The sequence below is a fragment of the Halichoerus grypus genome, chromosome 8, assembly GCF_964656455.1.
Source record: "Halichoerus grypus chromosome 8, mHalGry1.hap1.1, whole genome shotgun sequence".
NCBI lineage: Eukaryota > Metazoa > Chordata > Mammalia > Carnivora > Phocidae > Halichoerus > Halichoerus grypus.
The window spans coordinates 45,458,446-45,473,062 of NC_135719.1; the positions used below are offsets into that span (position 1 = coordinate 45,458,446).

At 49.8% G+C, this 14,617-nt stretch overlaps 1 protein-coding gene and 1 long non-coding RNA gene across 6 annotated transcripts in view; one reads left to right on the forward strand and one right to left on the reverse strand.

Moving 5' to 3' along the window:
- Positions 1-14,617, forward strand: part of LOC144382879 (uncharacterized) — a 1,041,026-nt gene that overhangs the window by 981,350 nt on the left and 45,059 nt on the right. The window lies entirely within an intron of this gene.
- The window catches only part of PAQR5 (progestin and adipoQ receptor family member 5), a 73,569-nt gene that overhangs the window by 45,305 nt on the left and 13,647 nt on the right, over positions 1-14,617 (reverse strand). For 2 of the 5 annotated variants that reach the window (XM_078079159.1, XM_078079158.1), the window contains exon 1: positions 11,993-12,263. The exons of 1 other annotated variant lie outside the window; for it this stretch is intronic. The gene's annotated coding sequence lies outside the window, so the exon portion shown is untranslated. Of the gene's footprint in view, positions 1-4,565; positions 4,902-11,992; positions 12,265-14,617 lie in introns of those variants that run through there. 2 more of the 5 variants (XM_036113600.2, XM_078079157.1) reach the window with 2 other exon arrangements.

The following is a 14,617-nucleotide window of genomic DNA, read 5'->3' on the forward strand; positions in this document are numbered from 1 at the left end:
ATAAAACAAAAAGGCTTCGGACAGTTCCCATTAGAGACACAATGTGAAGCTTTGCCAATATTCCGTTGGTATATTGGCTTTCCATGTTGAGATTTCATTTAAATGAGGGCTCCACAGCTTAAAGATATGTTTTAAAACAGCTAGAAAGGGGAAAATGGGCTATAACATACTCTCCAAGACCTGCCAAGTTCTCCTGAAATAGCCCTAAAAAACACTTAAAAAAAAAAAAAAGGCCAAATTATCACAACAAAATCACCATCAAATTTCTGGCTAGTCCTCTCAGATTTCTCAGATTTAAGACCAAACAAAATTAATACAAGGTGAAATTTGCACCTGACCACCTCATCCCTCTCAGGCTAGCACTCCATCCATATTCCTGGAGGTCCCTCCCCCCAGAAATTTCATGCTATACACTGTGGATCCCAGACCTTGAGGACTTGGCCAGCAAAACCTGTAACCTCCCAAATATGTCTACATATAAGGTTGCTGAATAGAAGTTGATGGCCTATTTTCCCAATGAGAGGGTCCAAAAAATGTGTAACTTCTAGGGATGCAAATGAACTAGTACACAATCTCTCTCTCTAACATTAACTTACTAACATGGCTAGACGTATTAGAATCCCTTCCTATATCCAACATATTAATTTTAAAATACTGCTTTTTCCACTCACATCTCACAGAAATAAGTGTATTCAAAATCTTCACATGCATCTTCGATAACAGTATCTTCATAACTACAGCCATGTTTTGGAATTACTAATATAGTTTAAGTGAAAAATATTCTCATTTCCATATAAGTTATTTGAAGTCTGTTCCTTTTTTTTTAAGAGAGAGAGAGAACACGTGGTGGGGGGAGGGGCAGAGGGAGAGGGAGAGAGAGAATCTCAAGCCAGCTCCACGCCCAGCGCAGAGCCCGACGTGGGGCTCCATCTCACAATCCTGAGATCACGACCTGAGATCACGATCAAAGCCGAAATCAAGATATCAAGAGTCAGGACCCTTAACCAACTGAGCTACCCAGGAGTCCCCGAAGTCTATACTTTAGAGAAGCTGCGTTTAATTAAGCTGCTGCTACAAGATGTATCCTGAGTCAGAAGTATTCATTTGCTATTATTATACTGCCCATGATTTGCTTTCAAACACTTGACACAGTGTGATATGAAATTGTTAGGTCTAACCCATACCCCTGGGGTGGTGGTGAATTAGCATTTGAAAGACTAACCATAAACTCACCCTCCAGAGGCCACACCTTTGGTTCAGTTGGGGTTATTTCTGATCCACACCAAAGGGTTTGCGAATTAGCACAATGGGTGCTGTTTAATTGGAGAAATGAGTGGAACAGAAGACATGGGAACTGATGAGAAGGATGGCCCAGGCGCCCTTCCTCTTGCATGAGCGGGGATGGCGACGGATGCCCCAGGGTGGCTCCCCTCTGAATGAGCCCAGGTGTGCCCTGTAGGGAGGATTCAGGAGCCTGAAGCCAGGAAGTCCAGCTGATGCAGGCCCCCAGACAAATGTTGTATCAACCTTGCACGCGCTTACAGAAAAGGTGCGCAAAAGTGATCCTAAAAGAGCAGAGGGTTGGGAATCCCCTGCCCACAGAATAGGCCGTCCTGCTTTTGCACCTGCTGAAAAATATGTGCATGGCAGCGGAACTCGGCCTGAGACTCACTGTGCCGTGCCACCTGGCCGTGAGGGTGTGGGGGTCCCCTCGCTCTCAGGTACCTCTAAACACTGATAGAGCCCACGACTGCATCTCAACGCGCTTTCAGACACTCTCAGCTGGAAGTCACACCACTATTTTGTGTCCCAGGGGAAAAAATGCTGCCAATCATAATCAGGAGATGGTATCACTGATTGGCAATGAATCCTGATTTCAGAGCTCGTAAAACAGCACCACATAGGAATTGAGGAAATACAGAAATTGTGAATGAGCGATTGGCTTGGATCAGTTTGCAACGACTACTCTTTCCATCTTCCTACTCTGCTCTTGAGAGGGATCAAGGTCTCCTTTATAACAAAACCAGTTCTTACAAATGGGAGGTCAGGCCCCTGGGAATAAATCTCAATCTGGGTTACACTTTCTGCCTAAATCTCCATCTGTATTACATTTTCTGTCTCTTTCAGTTGCTTGTGTGTGTCAGGTGCCCTCTCGAAGGATCCAAACAAGCACGACCGGGAAGAGTTTCGGGTTACCGTATCTCCCCCAAACAGGCCGTACATCCAGCCAACTGTTCAAAATAAAGGAATACAGTGGCCCCAAATGTAAAAACTCTGGATGGACCTATTATGCCACTTCCTCTTTTCTGAAAAAAAATTATGCTGGAAAACAAAAAACTCATAGTCGGGCATATGTAGCAAAAACAAAGAAGGCTCTTTGGTAGGGAATTTTTCCCATGCTTGCTTTAGAAAACTAGAAACATGAGATCAGGAAGCTCCTGAGAGGTCTCTAATCCAAGTTACCACTGGATGCATGAATTTCATCAATGGCGTTACAGACAAGAAGTCAGATATTTGACCCAAAGAAGCAACGTCCACAGAGGGAGTTCAGGATCCATGAGTAGACAGTGGGGAGCGCAGGAGAGAGGACGGTCGCCCCTTTCTGCCCATACTGGCCGGCCAGCCCACCTCTGATTCCCCCCTTCCCCTGGGGCTCCTGTTTAGGTCTCCTTCATGTTAAACAGAAAACAGCACAGAGCCCAGGAGGCGACTGGGGCAGAGTTTCCGTCCCATTACTGTGCCAGAAGGCCCCTCTCAGAGGACCACCAAATGGTCCTCACCGTCACAGAGGGTTGAACTTGCACTAGGGAAGGTGGGGGATAGGAGTGGGCAGAGTCTAAGAGCAGCCCCAAGCCGCCTTCATACTCCTGCTTTACCTTAAAAATGCATATGAAAATCAAAAATTTTTGTGCATCAAAGGGTACTATCAAGAGAGTGAAAAACTGGCGCCTGGGTGGCTCAGTCGTTAAGTGTCTGCCTTCAGCTCAGGTCATGGTCCCAGGGTCTTGGGATCGAGCCCCTCATCGGGCTCCCTGCTTGGCGGGAAGCCTGCTTCTCCCTCTCCCACTCCCCCTGCTTGTGTTCCCTCTCTTGCTATGTCTCTATCATAAAATCTTAAAAAAAAAAGAGAGTCTAGAGAGAGAGTGAAAAACAGAAAATATTGCAAACCATACACCCGATAAGATTAATATATATAAAGAACTCCTACAACTCAACAACAATAACCCAATTCAAAAATGGGCAAAGGACTTAAGTAGACATTTCTCCAAAGAACACACACACATGGCCGATAAGCACATGAAAACCTGTGGTTCAGCAGCACTAGTCATTAGGGAAATGTGAGTCAAAACTACAGTGAGATACCACTTCACACCATTAGGATGGCTATTATCGAAAAAAAGTAACAAGTGTTGACGAAGATGTAGAAAAATTGGAACCTTAGTGTATCGCTGGTAGGAATGTAAAATGGTGCAACCACTCTGGAAAACAGTACGGCGGTTCCTCAAAAAATGACCCAGAGAATTACTACAGGATCCAGAAATTCCACTTCTGGGCATATACCCAGCAGGGACCAGATATCTGTACACCTATGTTCAGAGCAGCAGTATCCACAATAGCCAGAAGGTAGAAGTGCCCCAAGTGTCCATCAGCAGATGACTGAGCACAATGCGGAACAGACATGCAATGGGATGTTATCCAGCCTTCAAAAGGAATAAAATTCTGACACGTGACCACACGGACGAACCCTGAAAACATCATGTTAAGTGAATAAGCTAGACAAAAAAGGACAACCACTGTGTGATTCCACTTATAAGAGGTCCCTAGAATAGGCAAATTTATAGACAGAAAATAGAATAGAGGTTGCCAGGGGCTGGAGAGGGGGGGAAATGGGAAGTCGCTGTTTAATGGGTAATGATGAAAATGTTCTGGAAATGGATAGTGATGATGTTTGTACAACATTGTGACTATAAGTAATGTCACTGAACTTAACACTTAAAAATAGTTGAAATGGTAGGCACCTGGGTGGCTCAGTCGGTTAAGCATCCGACTCTTGATCTCAGCTCAGGTCTTGATCTCAGGCTAGTGAGTTCAAGCCCCCTGTGGAGCCTACTTTAAAAAAAAATGGTTAAAATGGTAAATTTTATGTTATGCATATTTTGTCACAATAAAAAAAGTATCTAAAAAAAGCACGTGAGTTTTATAGTCTGCTCCACCACTGGGCTATGTTTGTATTAACATAAAAATTTATTTTCTCCAAATCTTCCAGAAAAATACAAATCATAAATATATACATATTGTCTCAGTCCATTCAGGCTGCTCTAACAAAAAACCATAGAGTGGGTGGCTTATAAACAGCAAACAGTTGGAGTACCTGGGTGGCTCAGTCGGTTAAGCGTCTGCCTTCGGCTCAGGTCATGATCCCAGGGTCCTGGGATCGAGCCCTGCAGCATCGGGCTCCTTCTCCCTCTCCCTCTGCCTGCCGCTCCCCCTGCTTGTGCTCTCTCTCTCTCTCAAATAAATAAATAAAATCTTAAAAAAAAAAAAAAAATCCAGCAAACACTTACTGCCCACAGTTCTGGAGGCTGGAAGTCCAAGATCAGGGGGGCAGCATGGTCGGGTTCCGGTGAAGGCCCTCTTCTGGTTGCAGACTGCGGAATCACTGCCGCGTCCTCACAGGGGAAAGGGCCTCTTTCCTAAGGGCACGAATCCCACACGAGGGCCCCAGGCCTCCCTCCCTTCCCTCTGGAGACTTTCGCTACAGATTCAAGCATCCTGCTACCCACAGCTGTGTGTGTCCTCAGCTCTCCCCTTGTAGAGCTGTTCTTGCTGGGATAACTCCTCTCGCCTCACGGCACTGCTGAGACCTGAGATTTGCCCAGCTCTCTGTCACCTACCACCACGTGCTTGCTCTCTCCCCGTTGTCAACTGCACCCAAATCAGTTTCCCTGGAAGCCCCAGCCTCAGCGCACGTCCAAGCACACAGCGAATCCCAAAGCCCTCAAGGTCTGTCCTAGGCACTGGAGGGATGCAGACTGCTACGCTTTCAGACTTCTCTGAGTGCCTCAAGGAGCTCCCAATCTGCCGCAGACCAGAGAGCCAACACACTGTCCCTGTGCGGGGACAGGAAGCTCCCGAGTCCAGAGAGGTGAGAAGAGCTGAACCCAGGGGCCGGGGGGAATGAACAGGAGGGGTGTGGTGGGCTGAAAGAGTATGGAAAGCAGAGGCTCTGGGCTTCCAAACTGTTTCGAAAATAAGAGGCAAGAAAAAAACAAATTGCTGGCATGATACTGTAGAGATGGATACATGAAACTATATGCTGTGAAAGCGCACTGAATGGAACGTACAACAGCGTGACAGCGTGAGCCCTGACGTAACTGTGTGCGTGTTAATAATGTATCAGTGTCGGTTCATCAGTTGTAACCAAGGTACCACGCCAGTGGAGGCTATCGATAATAGCGGAAGGGGGTGGGCGGGAAGGGGAATTCTTTCTACTTCCGGCACATTTTTTTTAAAACCTAAAACTGCTGTAAAAAGAATAAAGTCTATTAAGAAAAACAAATGTAGGTCAACATCAAAAAATAAGGGACCTCAGAAAAACCTGGACTCCAGTTTCTCTTGACAGATCTGAAGGTCAAGTTCACATATAGCTAGAACTTGCTGTTCCTTCTTTCTGGGTAAACGGGGTAAACACAGTCAGGTTCATGGCAGAACACCCCCCGCCCATGCCTGCCAGGCTTGGCCCCGAGTTCTGCATTTTGGGCTCTGGTGCTCAAGGTCAGGTGTCTGATGACAGAGGGACAGCCAGGGTCTCAGAGTGCCATGTCCCACGGGCTGGGAAATAATGACACCCATGAAGGAAGGGAGTAAGACCAAGGCAGTTTTCAGTCGAGTTGAGTTTGATTTGTACAGATTTGCAGTTTAAAAATATGTGACCACGTCTTGAAGGAGAGATCAAGGGTGCAGATCGATTTAGGAGGCAGAGAGAGGTGACTTTCAAAGGTCCTCCAGAGGGAGAAGAGCAGACAAAAGATCCAAGGGATGAGAAAAAGTCAAGTTCACGGCACTGATGGAGCAAAATTGACAGAGTTGGGGGAGGGGGGCAGCAGGAGCAGTGATCTAGAGGATTCGCCCAGTACCTCGTTTCCCTGGCCGGGCAAGGTTAGGAACTGTGCAAGAAAGCTGTGAGCCAGTCTGGAGGAGGGTGGAGGCTGGGGGTCCAGTGTTGAGGAGCAATGTTGGGGAACCAGCCAGGTGAGAGGCGGGGAAGCTGGGAGAGCTGTTGGTAGACAGGGTGCTCATCCAACATGCCTGGGTTAAACTCATCCCTCTGCTACCCCTGGGGAAAGCTGCCCGGGGCAAGGAGCAGAAATGGAGAGTAGACAGGAATATGCTCGGCCATTTACTCATTAAGCACCCACTTACTGAAATACCCACTATGTGTCCGACACTATATAGGACATGGGGATGGACCCTTCCATCCCTTAAGAGCTCACATTCTAGTGCAGGAGATCAGCACCGACACGTGACACAAAACACATCTGAAGGTTAGAACCATCAGCTGCTTCTGGGGGGAACACAGAGGAGGGGCATCACACCAGGGAGTCAGGAAAGACTTCTTGAAGACATAAAGCTTGAGCTAAGTCTTGAAGAATAAAGAGGAGTGCAGCAGCCGTGGAGGACAGAGACCGCTCTGAACTGAGGGTGCGGCTGGAGCCAAGGCGCGGGGGTGGACGCTGTGCACGTTCCGGGAGCTGTCCACCGTTCAGCATGGAGCCTGGAGAAGAGCCACATGAAGGCTCAGTGTGCACCATCTGAAGACAGTGGGAGTGAATGCACGAGAGGGCGGGAGTCAGGACCGGAGGTCTCAGGGATGGTGACGGGGGAGAGCCTGGCATCCCAACGTACGGTAAGGAGAATTCTGAGCGGTGGATGCCAGACACTTTCAAATCCTGGCTCCATCACTTCCTGTGTGCCCTTGGGACCGATCACCTAATCTCTTCAACTTGCATTTTCTTATCAGTTAAATGAGGATAATGAAAGTCTCAATGACTCTTGCGAGGATGAAAAACCAGAGTATCTACCAGATAACCAGCACTCAATAAAAAGTGCCTATTAATACCACTGCACCCTAACCCGTCTCAGTTCTGCATTAACACTCCCTCATGCTCCTTCTGCCCTGGGTTTAGAATTTTGCTAGAAAATAGACTGTTACCTTTCGGGCTCTGACCCACCTCCCTGGCTGGAGGTGTAGCTAATGGGCGCTCCACGCGGGGAGAGGTTGCCATGGTGACCTCCCAGCGTGGCTTTAGGACTCGGTGAGTGAACCAAGCCTTTCCTTTGTTCCAGCTATCCCAGCTATTCTAGATATTTACTGCTAGGCAATGACTGCACATCTGAAAAAGCTGAATGATATTCTTCAGCACATTGTGAAAAGATGGAAACAATCCAAATTTCTGGCACTGGAGAGCTGGCCGGGTAAGTTATGCTAGAGCCATGCAAAACTGCACAGCGCGCGGCTATTAAAAATGTTACAGATCTGCGGTTACTGACAGGAAACGGTGTCATGACATGTTGTTAAATGAAAAAAGCACGTTATGGAGCAGCATAAATCTTGTAACACCATCCATATAAAACCGTGTTACAGTTAACTGCTTATATTTATGGACAGAAAAATGTTTGGAAGGATGTTCCCCGAAGTGTTCAAAATGGCTCCCTCTAGACGGTAGTGGTGAGCCCAAGGGATTTGCTCTACTCTCTTCCTCCTCCTTTTCTATGACACCGGCGTTTGCCCACAATGAGCATGGGTCATTTTTTTTTCACCAAAGCAACAATGCTGTTAAAAGGAAATAAGGGAACCCTTGGTGAGTCTTGGAGACGTTAGCTTTGTGAACCAATCCACGGGTTGCAAATACCAGCATTTCCTCATATGCCCACCTGAGAATCTCGCATCTGAGCCTTCCTCCCTGCGCCCCACCCTGCCTGCTGGCCCAGGGGCAACCCTGGCCTTGCAGTCCCCCATTCAGGGTAAGTGGGGCACAGATGCATAAAGCCAAATAGCTCACCCATTTTGGAAAAGCCACCATATTTCCCCCAGCTGCAGCTTAAGGGGGCTCCCTCTGTCATGACCATGGTGAAGGTGGAGGTGGGCAAGAGTGCCCTCGCTGGGAGCACCAGGAGGTCATCAGTCAATGGACGCATAGTGAGCGCTTTGTGTGTGCCCCGCTCCAGGCCAGCCCCGGAGATTCATGGAGTTGAAGGCAGACAGAGGCCTGCCCCCCACATGCGGGACTCCCGGTCTAGTGGAGGGCTCCAGGAAGGGCTTACAAATCCAAATAACTCTTCATAGTTCCTACAAGGCTCTGCTCTCCTGACTCATGGTCCAAACTTAATGTTCCCATGACAAAGTCTTGGGGTCTCCTCTGGAAGGTCCTAGAAGACCCCACTCCTTAGCATATCCTCAAACCCTCCAGAGCCCATCCAGCCTCGGCATCACCTCCCACCAGTCTTGCCACATGCGCCATACCCCATCACACCCCCTCACTCTGCTCTGTCCTTGAACACTCCAAGTTTTTGCACTTGCTGTTTACTAGGAGTGGGACACCTCTTCCTCCACCTTCTCTTCTTGATGAAATTCTACCCATTCTTCAAGGCTAAACTCAAGTATCATTTGCAAGAGTCTCTATCATCCCATTTGCAAATTTCACAGTGAAATGCCCGGGCTCCCTGCTGGCAACACTGGCCGAGTCTGCCCGGTTCACTGCTATGTCCACGGTGCCCAGCCCGGGACTGGGCACGGTATCGCTGTTGATTGAATGCATGTTTGCTGAACAACTAAATGACTTCCCCTGCCCACGACACTCTGAACCCCAAAGGCAGGGTCTGGCCCATTTATCTAGAACCTTCTTCCCAGTGTTTGCCAGGTTCTATTCATAATCCTGCACCTCGGTGCCAAAATGGTGTATTTTCGTTTGGTCCAAAATGTTTATTTCCGAATTTTTAAGATCTGAAATCTCATACCAACTGTAAAAAAGAAAATGTATGAGACAACCGGGGAAATCTGAATGCCGGATATTTTATGACAGTGAGAAATGATCAATTCTTAAGGTGCAATCATAGAACCACAGCTGTGTTTTTTAAAGAGCCCTTTTCACTGAGAGATGAACAGTGAAGGAATTACAGATGAAATGATACAGTATCTTAGATCAGCTTCGACAGAATCCAGCTGGGAGCAGGTCAGGGTAGAGATGAAGGAAGACTGGCCATGAGTTGGTCACTGTTGAGGTCAGGCATGGAATTTTTGTATATGTCTCAATTTTTGTATATGTTTTAAAAAGGAGACAATAACAATGTCAAGGGGAAAAAAAACCCAACCAAAACCCTTGAAATGTGACCTACGTCTCGAGTCCTCCTCAGACACTGCACGGCGGCAGACAAAGCAAAACTCTGTTGCTAGAATAATCATTACTCTATTCACTGACCTTCCTAACATGGGGAATATCAGCACGACAGTTCCAGAACTGAGACAGGAAATGCTGCCTCAGACTCTCCATCTGAACAAGATAAAACCAAAGAATTTGAGGACAAACCGGAAATGCTTCAGGAACAAGAGCTAGGGCTCCTTACAAATAAAAGACAGCAGTCCCTGAAAAAAAGCCAACAGGCCTTGTCAGCGGAACATATTTGAAGGTATCTCACAAATCTCTCTTCTCACCGTTCCCCGGCTAGGGTAGAGACAGGAAAAGCTTTTTCTTGAAAGTTTGATAGGAAAAAACCATACTTGAGATACAATGATACCCCAATGTACTTTTCTAAGATTCTGCTTTAAAAAGGGATCAAATAACATTTCATCTTCAATTTTTCATGACTAGATTTGGTGTTTTTGAAGTGTGTAGATTTTAACGTTTTTATTACTTCATTTTTATCTGTGACTTTAGATCTGTAATGTCTATTTTTATCAATTTTACATTTATTTGATGTTCTAAGGCATTATACATAAATTTATGTATTTTTGATTATTAAATATTTGGTTTTACTGACTTAAATCTTTTAAAAATATTTATTTATTTATTTGAGAGAGAGTGGGGGGGGAGGGGCAGAGGGAGAGAATCTTAAGCAGGCTCCACACCCAGCGAGGAGCCCTACATGGGCCTCCATCCCACAACCCATGAGATCATGACCTGTACTGAAACCAAGAGTCACACACTCAACTGACTGAACCACCCAGGCGCCCCCTGACTTCAATTTTTAAATACCTTTTTACAAAATGTATAAAGTACCTATGTAATATAAAATAACATTTCAGTATTATGGGATATACAGAGTAATAGGGCCCTGGCTCTTTTACTCCCATGTAACTATCCCCATGCATAGTTGGAGCTAGCCTGATGGGTTCCGGACATGTAGCCCAGTGGTCCTCAACTCAGGATGCACCTTAGAACCACCTAGAAAGCTTTAAAATATAGTGCTTCCCTGGGCCCACCACAGCTCAATCAAGGTAAGCTCTCTAAAGGTCAGGGAAGGAAGGTGAAGCCCAGTGACCACAGGCATGGCCAGAGTTGAGACTGCTGAGATTCTAGTCCAAGGGGAGAGCAGAGCCCACCCAGAGCTAGTCTGCCACTGAGCTCTGCAGGGTGAAGACCCAGGCATCCACACCTTGCAACTCGCTGGCCTCCAGGGTAGGTGCATAGGCGGGTTCCTCCCCCCAGGCTGAGAGAGGGTGAGTCCCTGCCAGGTCGATGGAAGGTGAATACAGGTCCTAACTGTTGGGGTCAAATGTCAGGCTGCTAGAGAATGCACGATCCCATCTTTACCCGCTTCCCAAGCCTCTAATCTGATCAGAAACTTAAAGTCTGAGATAAGGCTGTCAGCCTGCAAGAGAGCCCAGACCCAGGAGGAAGGAAAGGAGGGGGACCCGGCAAGGACGAGGCAGCCAGCACCTTCCCACATGCTGGCAAAGCAGGTCTGGAACCCCGGAGGAGGCCATGCAGCCCGTAAGGTCCGAACCAAGACCCCCAGAGGGGTTCTTCTGGGAGGCAGGTTCTGCTCACACCGCAGAGGCACTGTCCCCCAGGGAGGAAGGCCCGCTCCGTGGGCACTGAGCTCCCCACCTGGAAAATATCCAGATGGGGCCTGGGGCACCTATCCTGGGCAGGAGGGTGACGTTACAGGTCGAAACAGGGGCCTGGAAAACCTCTCTCACGTGAAGTTCCAAGCTCAACCGTGCATCCAAAGACCCAGAGGTTAAGCTGAATACACAGAACAGACTAGGTGAGCTCACCTCAAGCCTTCGCAGTCAGAATCCTCAGGGGGGCCGCCCGGAAACCGGCCTGGTTATCCAGCTCCAAAGCTGAGTCCCACACAAGGCCCAGTCCTGAGAGCACTGCCCTGAGCTTCTGGGACTGTCCACCTCTACTAGCCTAGGTCCACTCGGGAGACAAGACACTCCGAGCCCAAAGTGAGAGGAAGAACAGGGAGCTGGGGATCAGGGCCAGCAGGAAAAGGTGGAAAGCGTGTGCCCAGAGGGGAGAAAGGCCGAATGAGAGAGGGTTTGTGATGGGCCGTGAAGGAGGCAAGTTTTAGATTCAGTTCCACATCCTCTCAGGGAGCAGGTGCCCATGACTCAGGCCTTGCTGAGCAGGATGTCAGAAATCATGGCGGCCCTCCAAGAGATACCTTCTTTTTGAGGAGACAGACGTAGTAATAAGCTGTGAGGGATCCATGGGAAGGAAGGAGACAGACTTCTCCGAGGGGCCACCTCCCTCCCGGACACACCCACCTGGTGACTCACAGGTGTGCATCCACACCCAAATCATCATCTGACCACCCAATCGTGCTTCTACGCACTGCTCTCTCCGCTTCCAGACACCCGTACCCTCAGATTGTGTCTGCCTGGAAAGTTCTCTCTCCCCCTTCAGTGTCCGCCCAAGCCCCTCAGACTGCAGCCCCTCACCTCCCCTCCGCCTCCGGGCCTCCTCGGGCCCCCCCGCCATACCTCGGGCTGCATGGGCGCTCCCGGGGCAGCGTGTCTACCCCCTCCTGGATGGCAGGCTCCTGACACGCTCACTGCTGACTCCCAGGAGCCAAGCGCAGTGCCTGACATGCTAGGGGGAGCTCAGGAAAAAAATGTGCCCAATTGTGCAGGGGAGTTCAGAGACGGGGCCCGGAGCAAGGATGTCGGGTAGTCAGAGAAGGCTCCCGGAGAAAGTAAAGCTTGAGAGGAGAAGGGCTGGCTTTGGCAGAGGAAAGAAGGGTGCCCCCAGGGAGGGGGACCATAAAGCAAAGGCCCGGGGCGGGAGAGTGGGCGGGCAGACTGGTGGGGCTGAATTCAGAGAGATAAGAGCTGGAGAACAGGAAGGCGCGAGGGCAGTGGGGGGCGCGGGGAGCAGGCCCAGCCACTGGGTGCAGCCCCCCCTCCAGGCCAAAGCCACCTCCCTCCCCGACTTCCTCCTCAGATGATTCGAATTCATGAGCCGATTTCCTGAGCAATCATTAACCCTGAGCTTCACACACCGGGCCTGGCGGGGCGGGGGGGGGGGGGGGGGGGGGGGGACTGTTAACTGATCCGACTGGTGCGTGAACCAGTCCATGTAATTATTACCCAAGGAACACAGCGCACTGGTGCCAGGGAAATGGTCGGGGCGGCAAGGAGCCAGGGAAGTGTGAACTGGCAGAAGAAAGAGGTTCACATGGACTGGGGGGGGTGGCAGGCATGTGCCCAACTCTCAGCTGACGAGAGGACACTGAAAGTCAAAGAAGGACAGAGGGCCCCGACAGGAAAAGGCGTGACTTGCGAGGGGCCCTGCAGGCACTGAGCAGTGTAGACAGGCAGGAGCCTCCATCACACACAACACACACGATCGTTCCCACCCGAGACGGGGGAGTCCGGGCTCTGGAGTCAGGTCGACCTGGCTTTGAGTCCCAGAGTCTCTTTCGGCCTCACTTTCCTCCTCTGTAAAATGGGGATGACATTGATTTGAAGTCCCATTTATTGAGCACTTGGTCTATTCCAAGCCCTTATGGGCATTTTACACTCTGCTGAATTTTCACAATATGGCCCCGTGTGGGCGCCTTTATAAGGCCCAGAGTGACTACCTCTTGGGTCTGTTTCAGGCATGAAAAGGAGCCAATGGATAAGCACTTGGTACGCAGTGGGTGTTCAGTGGTGCCCGAGCCAACAGGATGTCCTGATGTCTCGGGCCGGCCGCAGGCTACTAGGTAGATCACAAAACTGACCCTCCTTCCTCCTCGATGGAGTGGTATTTTTCCTGCTAGCCCAATGTCATAAGCAATATATTTCCCAATATTTGAATGCAGCAGTGGATTAAGAGCCCCAGTGGCTGACATGTGACACAGGTCATTATTCTAACATTAATAGTAAGCACAGGCTTTGTTCAAGGGCTGAGGCAAAATGCATTATACAAAAACCTCTGAAAAATGGGAATAAGAGGTCCTTCCAAATCAGCCCCCAAGACCGTGTGGCCGGAGCTCAGGAGGGCATAAAGAGTAAACCCCCACCTTCCCGGAGCCTCGGCTGCCAGACCACCTCTGAGGCCCCAGCGGGCCTGCACTCCTGCTCTGAGGTCTGCCCAGAACCCAAGAGGGCCCACCAGAGTCTGCGGCGTGGAACTGGCAAGCAGGGCACAGTGGGAAGGGGGGATTCTAGCTGCATCTGTCCCTGAGCTCTGGTCCTCCCTTCCTGCCCCCGAAAGCCCCTACAGCGGCTGGTTAGCGTGGCCACAGACTCACTTTGCCCAGGGAGGGAACACCAGGCCTCCATACGAAAAGTGAGAAGGAAAAAATCACTTTCATGCTGAAAACACCTCTCCCAAACACATGTCCCTACAGTGTCCCCCAGAGTACAGTGAAGCAGGAAGCACCGTCGAGGTGGACATACACCTGGAAAAAGGTCTCTCATTTCTTGGCCCCGGGATGCCACACTGGCTTGGCATCTGTGTGAGGAGGGAGGAAAGTGGCCACCTCAACTGTGCGAATTGCACTATTAGGGATTCATTTGTTGGGGTCTTACGGGAAGGGCCTCGGGTGCATCCCGGAACACTGGGGACAGGGGAGGTGTCACGGGGATGAGCTGAAATTATTAGAGGAAATCTTTTTCCTCTCACTTCTCCTACAGAGGCTCAGCTCTTCCTCCCTGAGCAAAGTGAATTCACTCCCACAATCACTGGCGCTCCAGGGGGATAAATCAGAGCAGAGAATGCAGCCTCCATAGGGCCCATCATAAACAGTTTGCGGGAAGACACCACAGGCAAGGAGTCCGAAGACCTGGCTCACACCTGACTGAACTGTCCCTGGGAGGCCCAAGGGCCTCTAACTGAGCTTCGTGACTTGCTTGTGCCTTGGTTTCTCACCCCGGCGTGAGGACATGGGAGGGGGTGCACCTGCCCACAGCAGCAGGCGCTCGGGGAGGGGTGCTGCAGGCATGACCGGCCACGCACGACCAGGTGCATGTAGCGCTTTGCCCCCCTGCATCCCCCCCGAAGGAGCCATGTCACCCACAGAGCCCTCAGCCTCTGCCCTCACATCAGCACAGGGGCCTGAACAAAGCCGGCTTTACTGGAACGAGGCCCACCTGATCAGGACAGGTGCTTTCCCTTTGAAA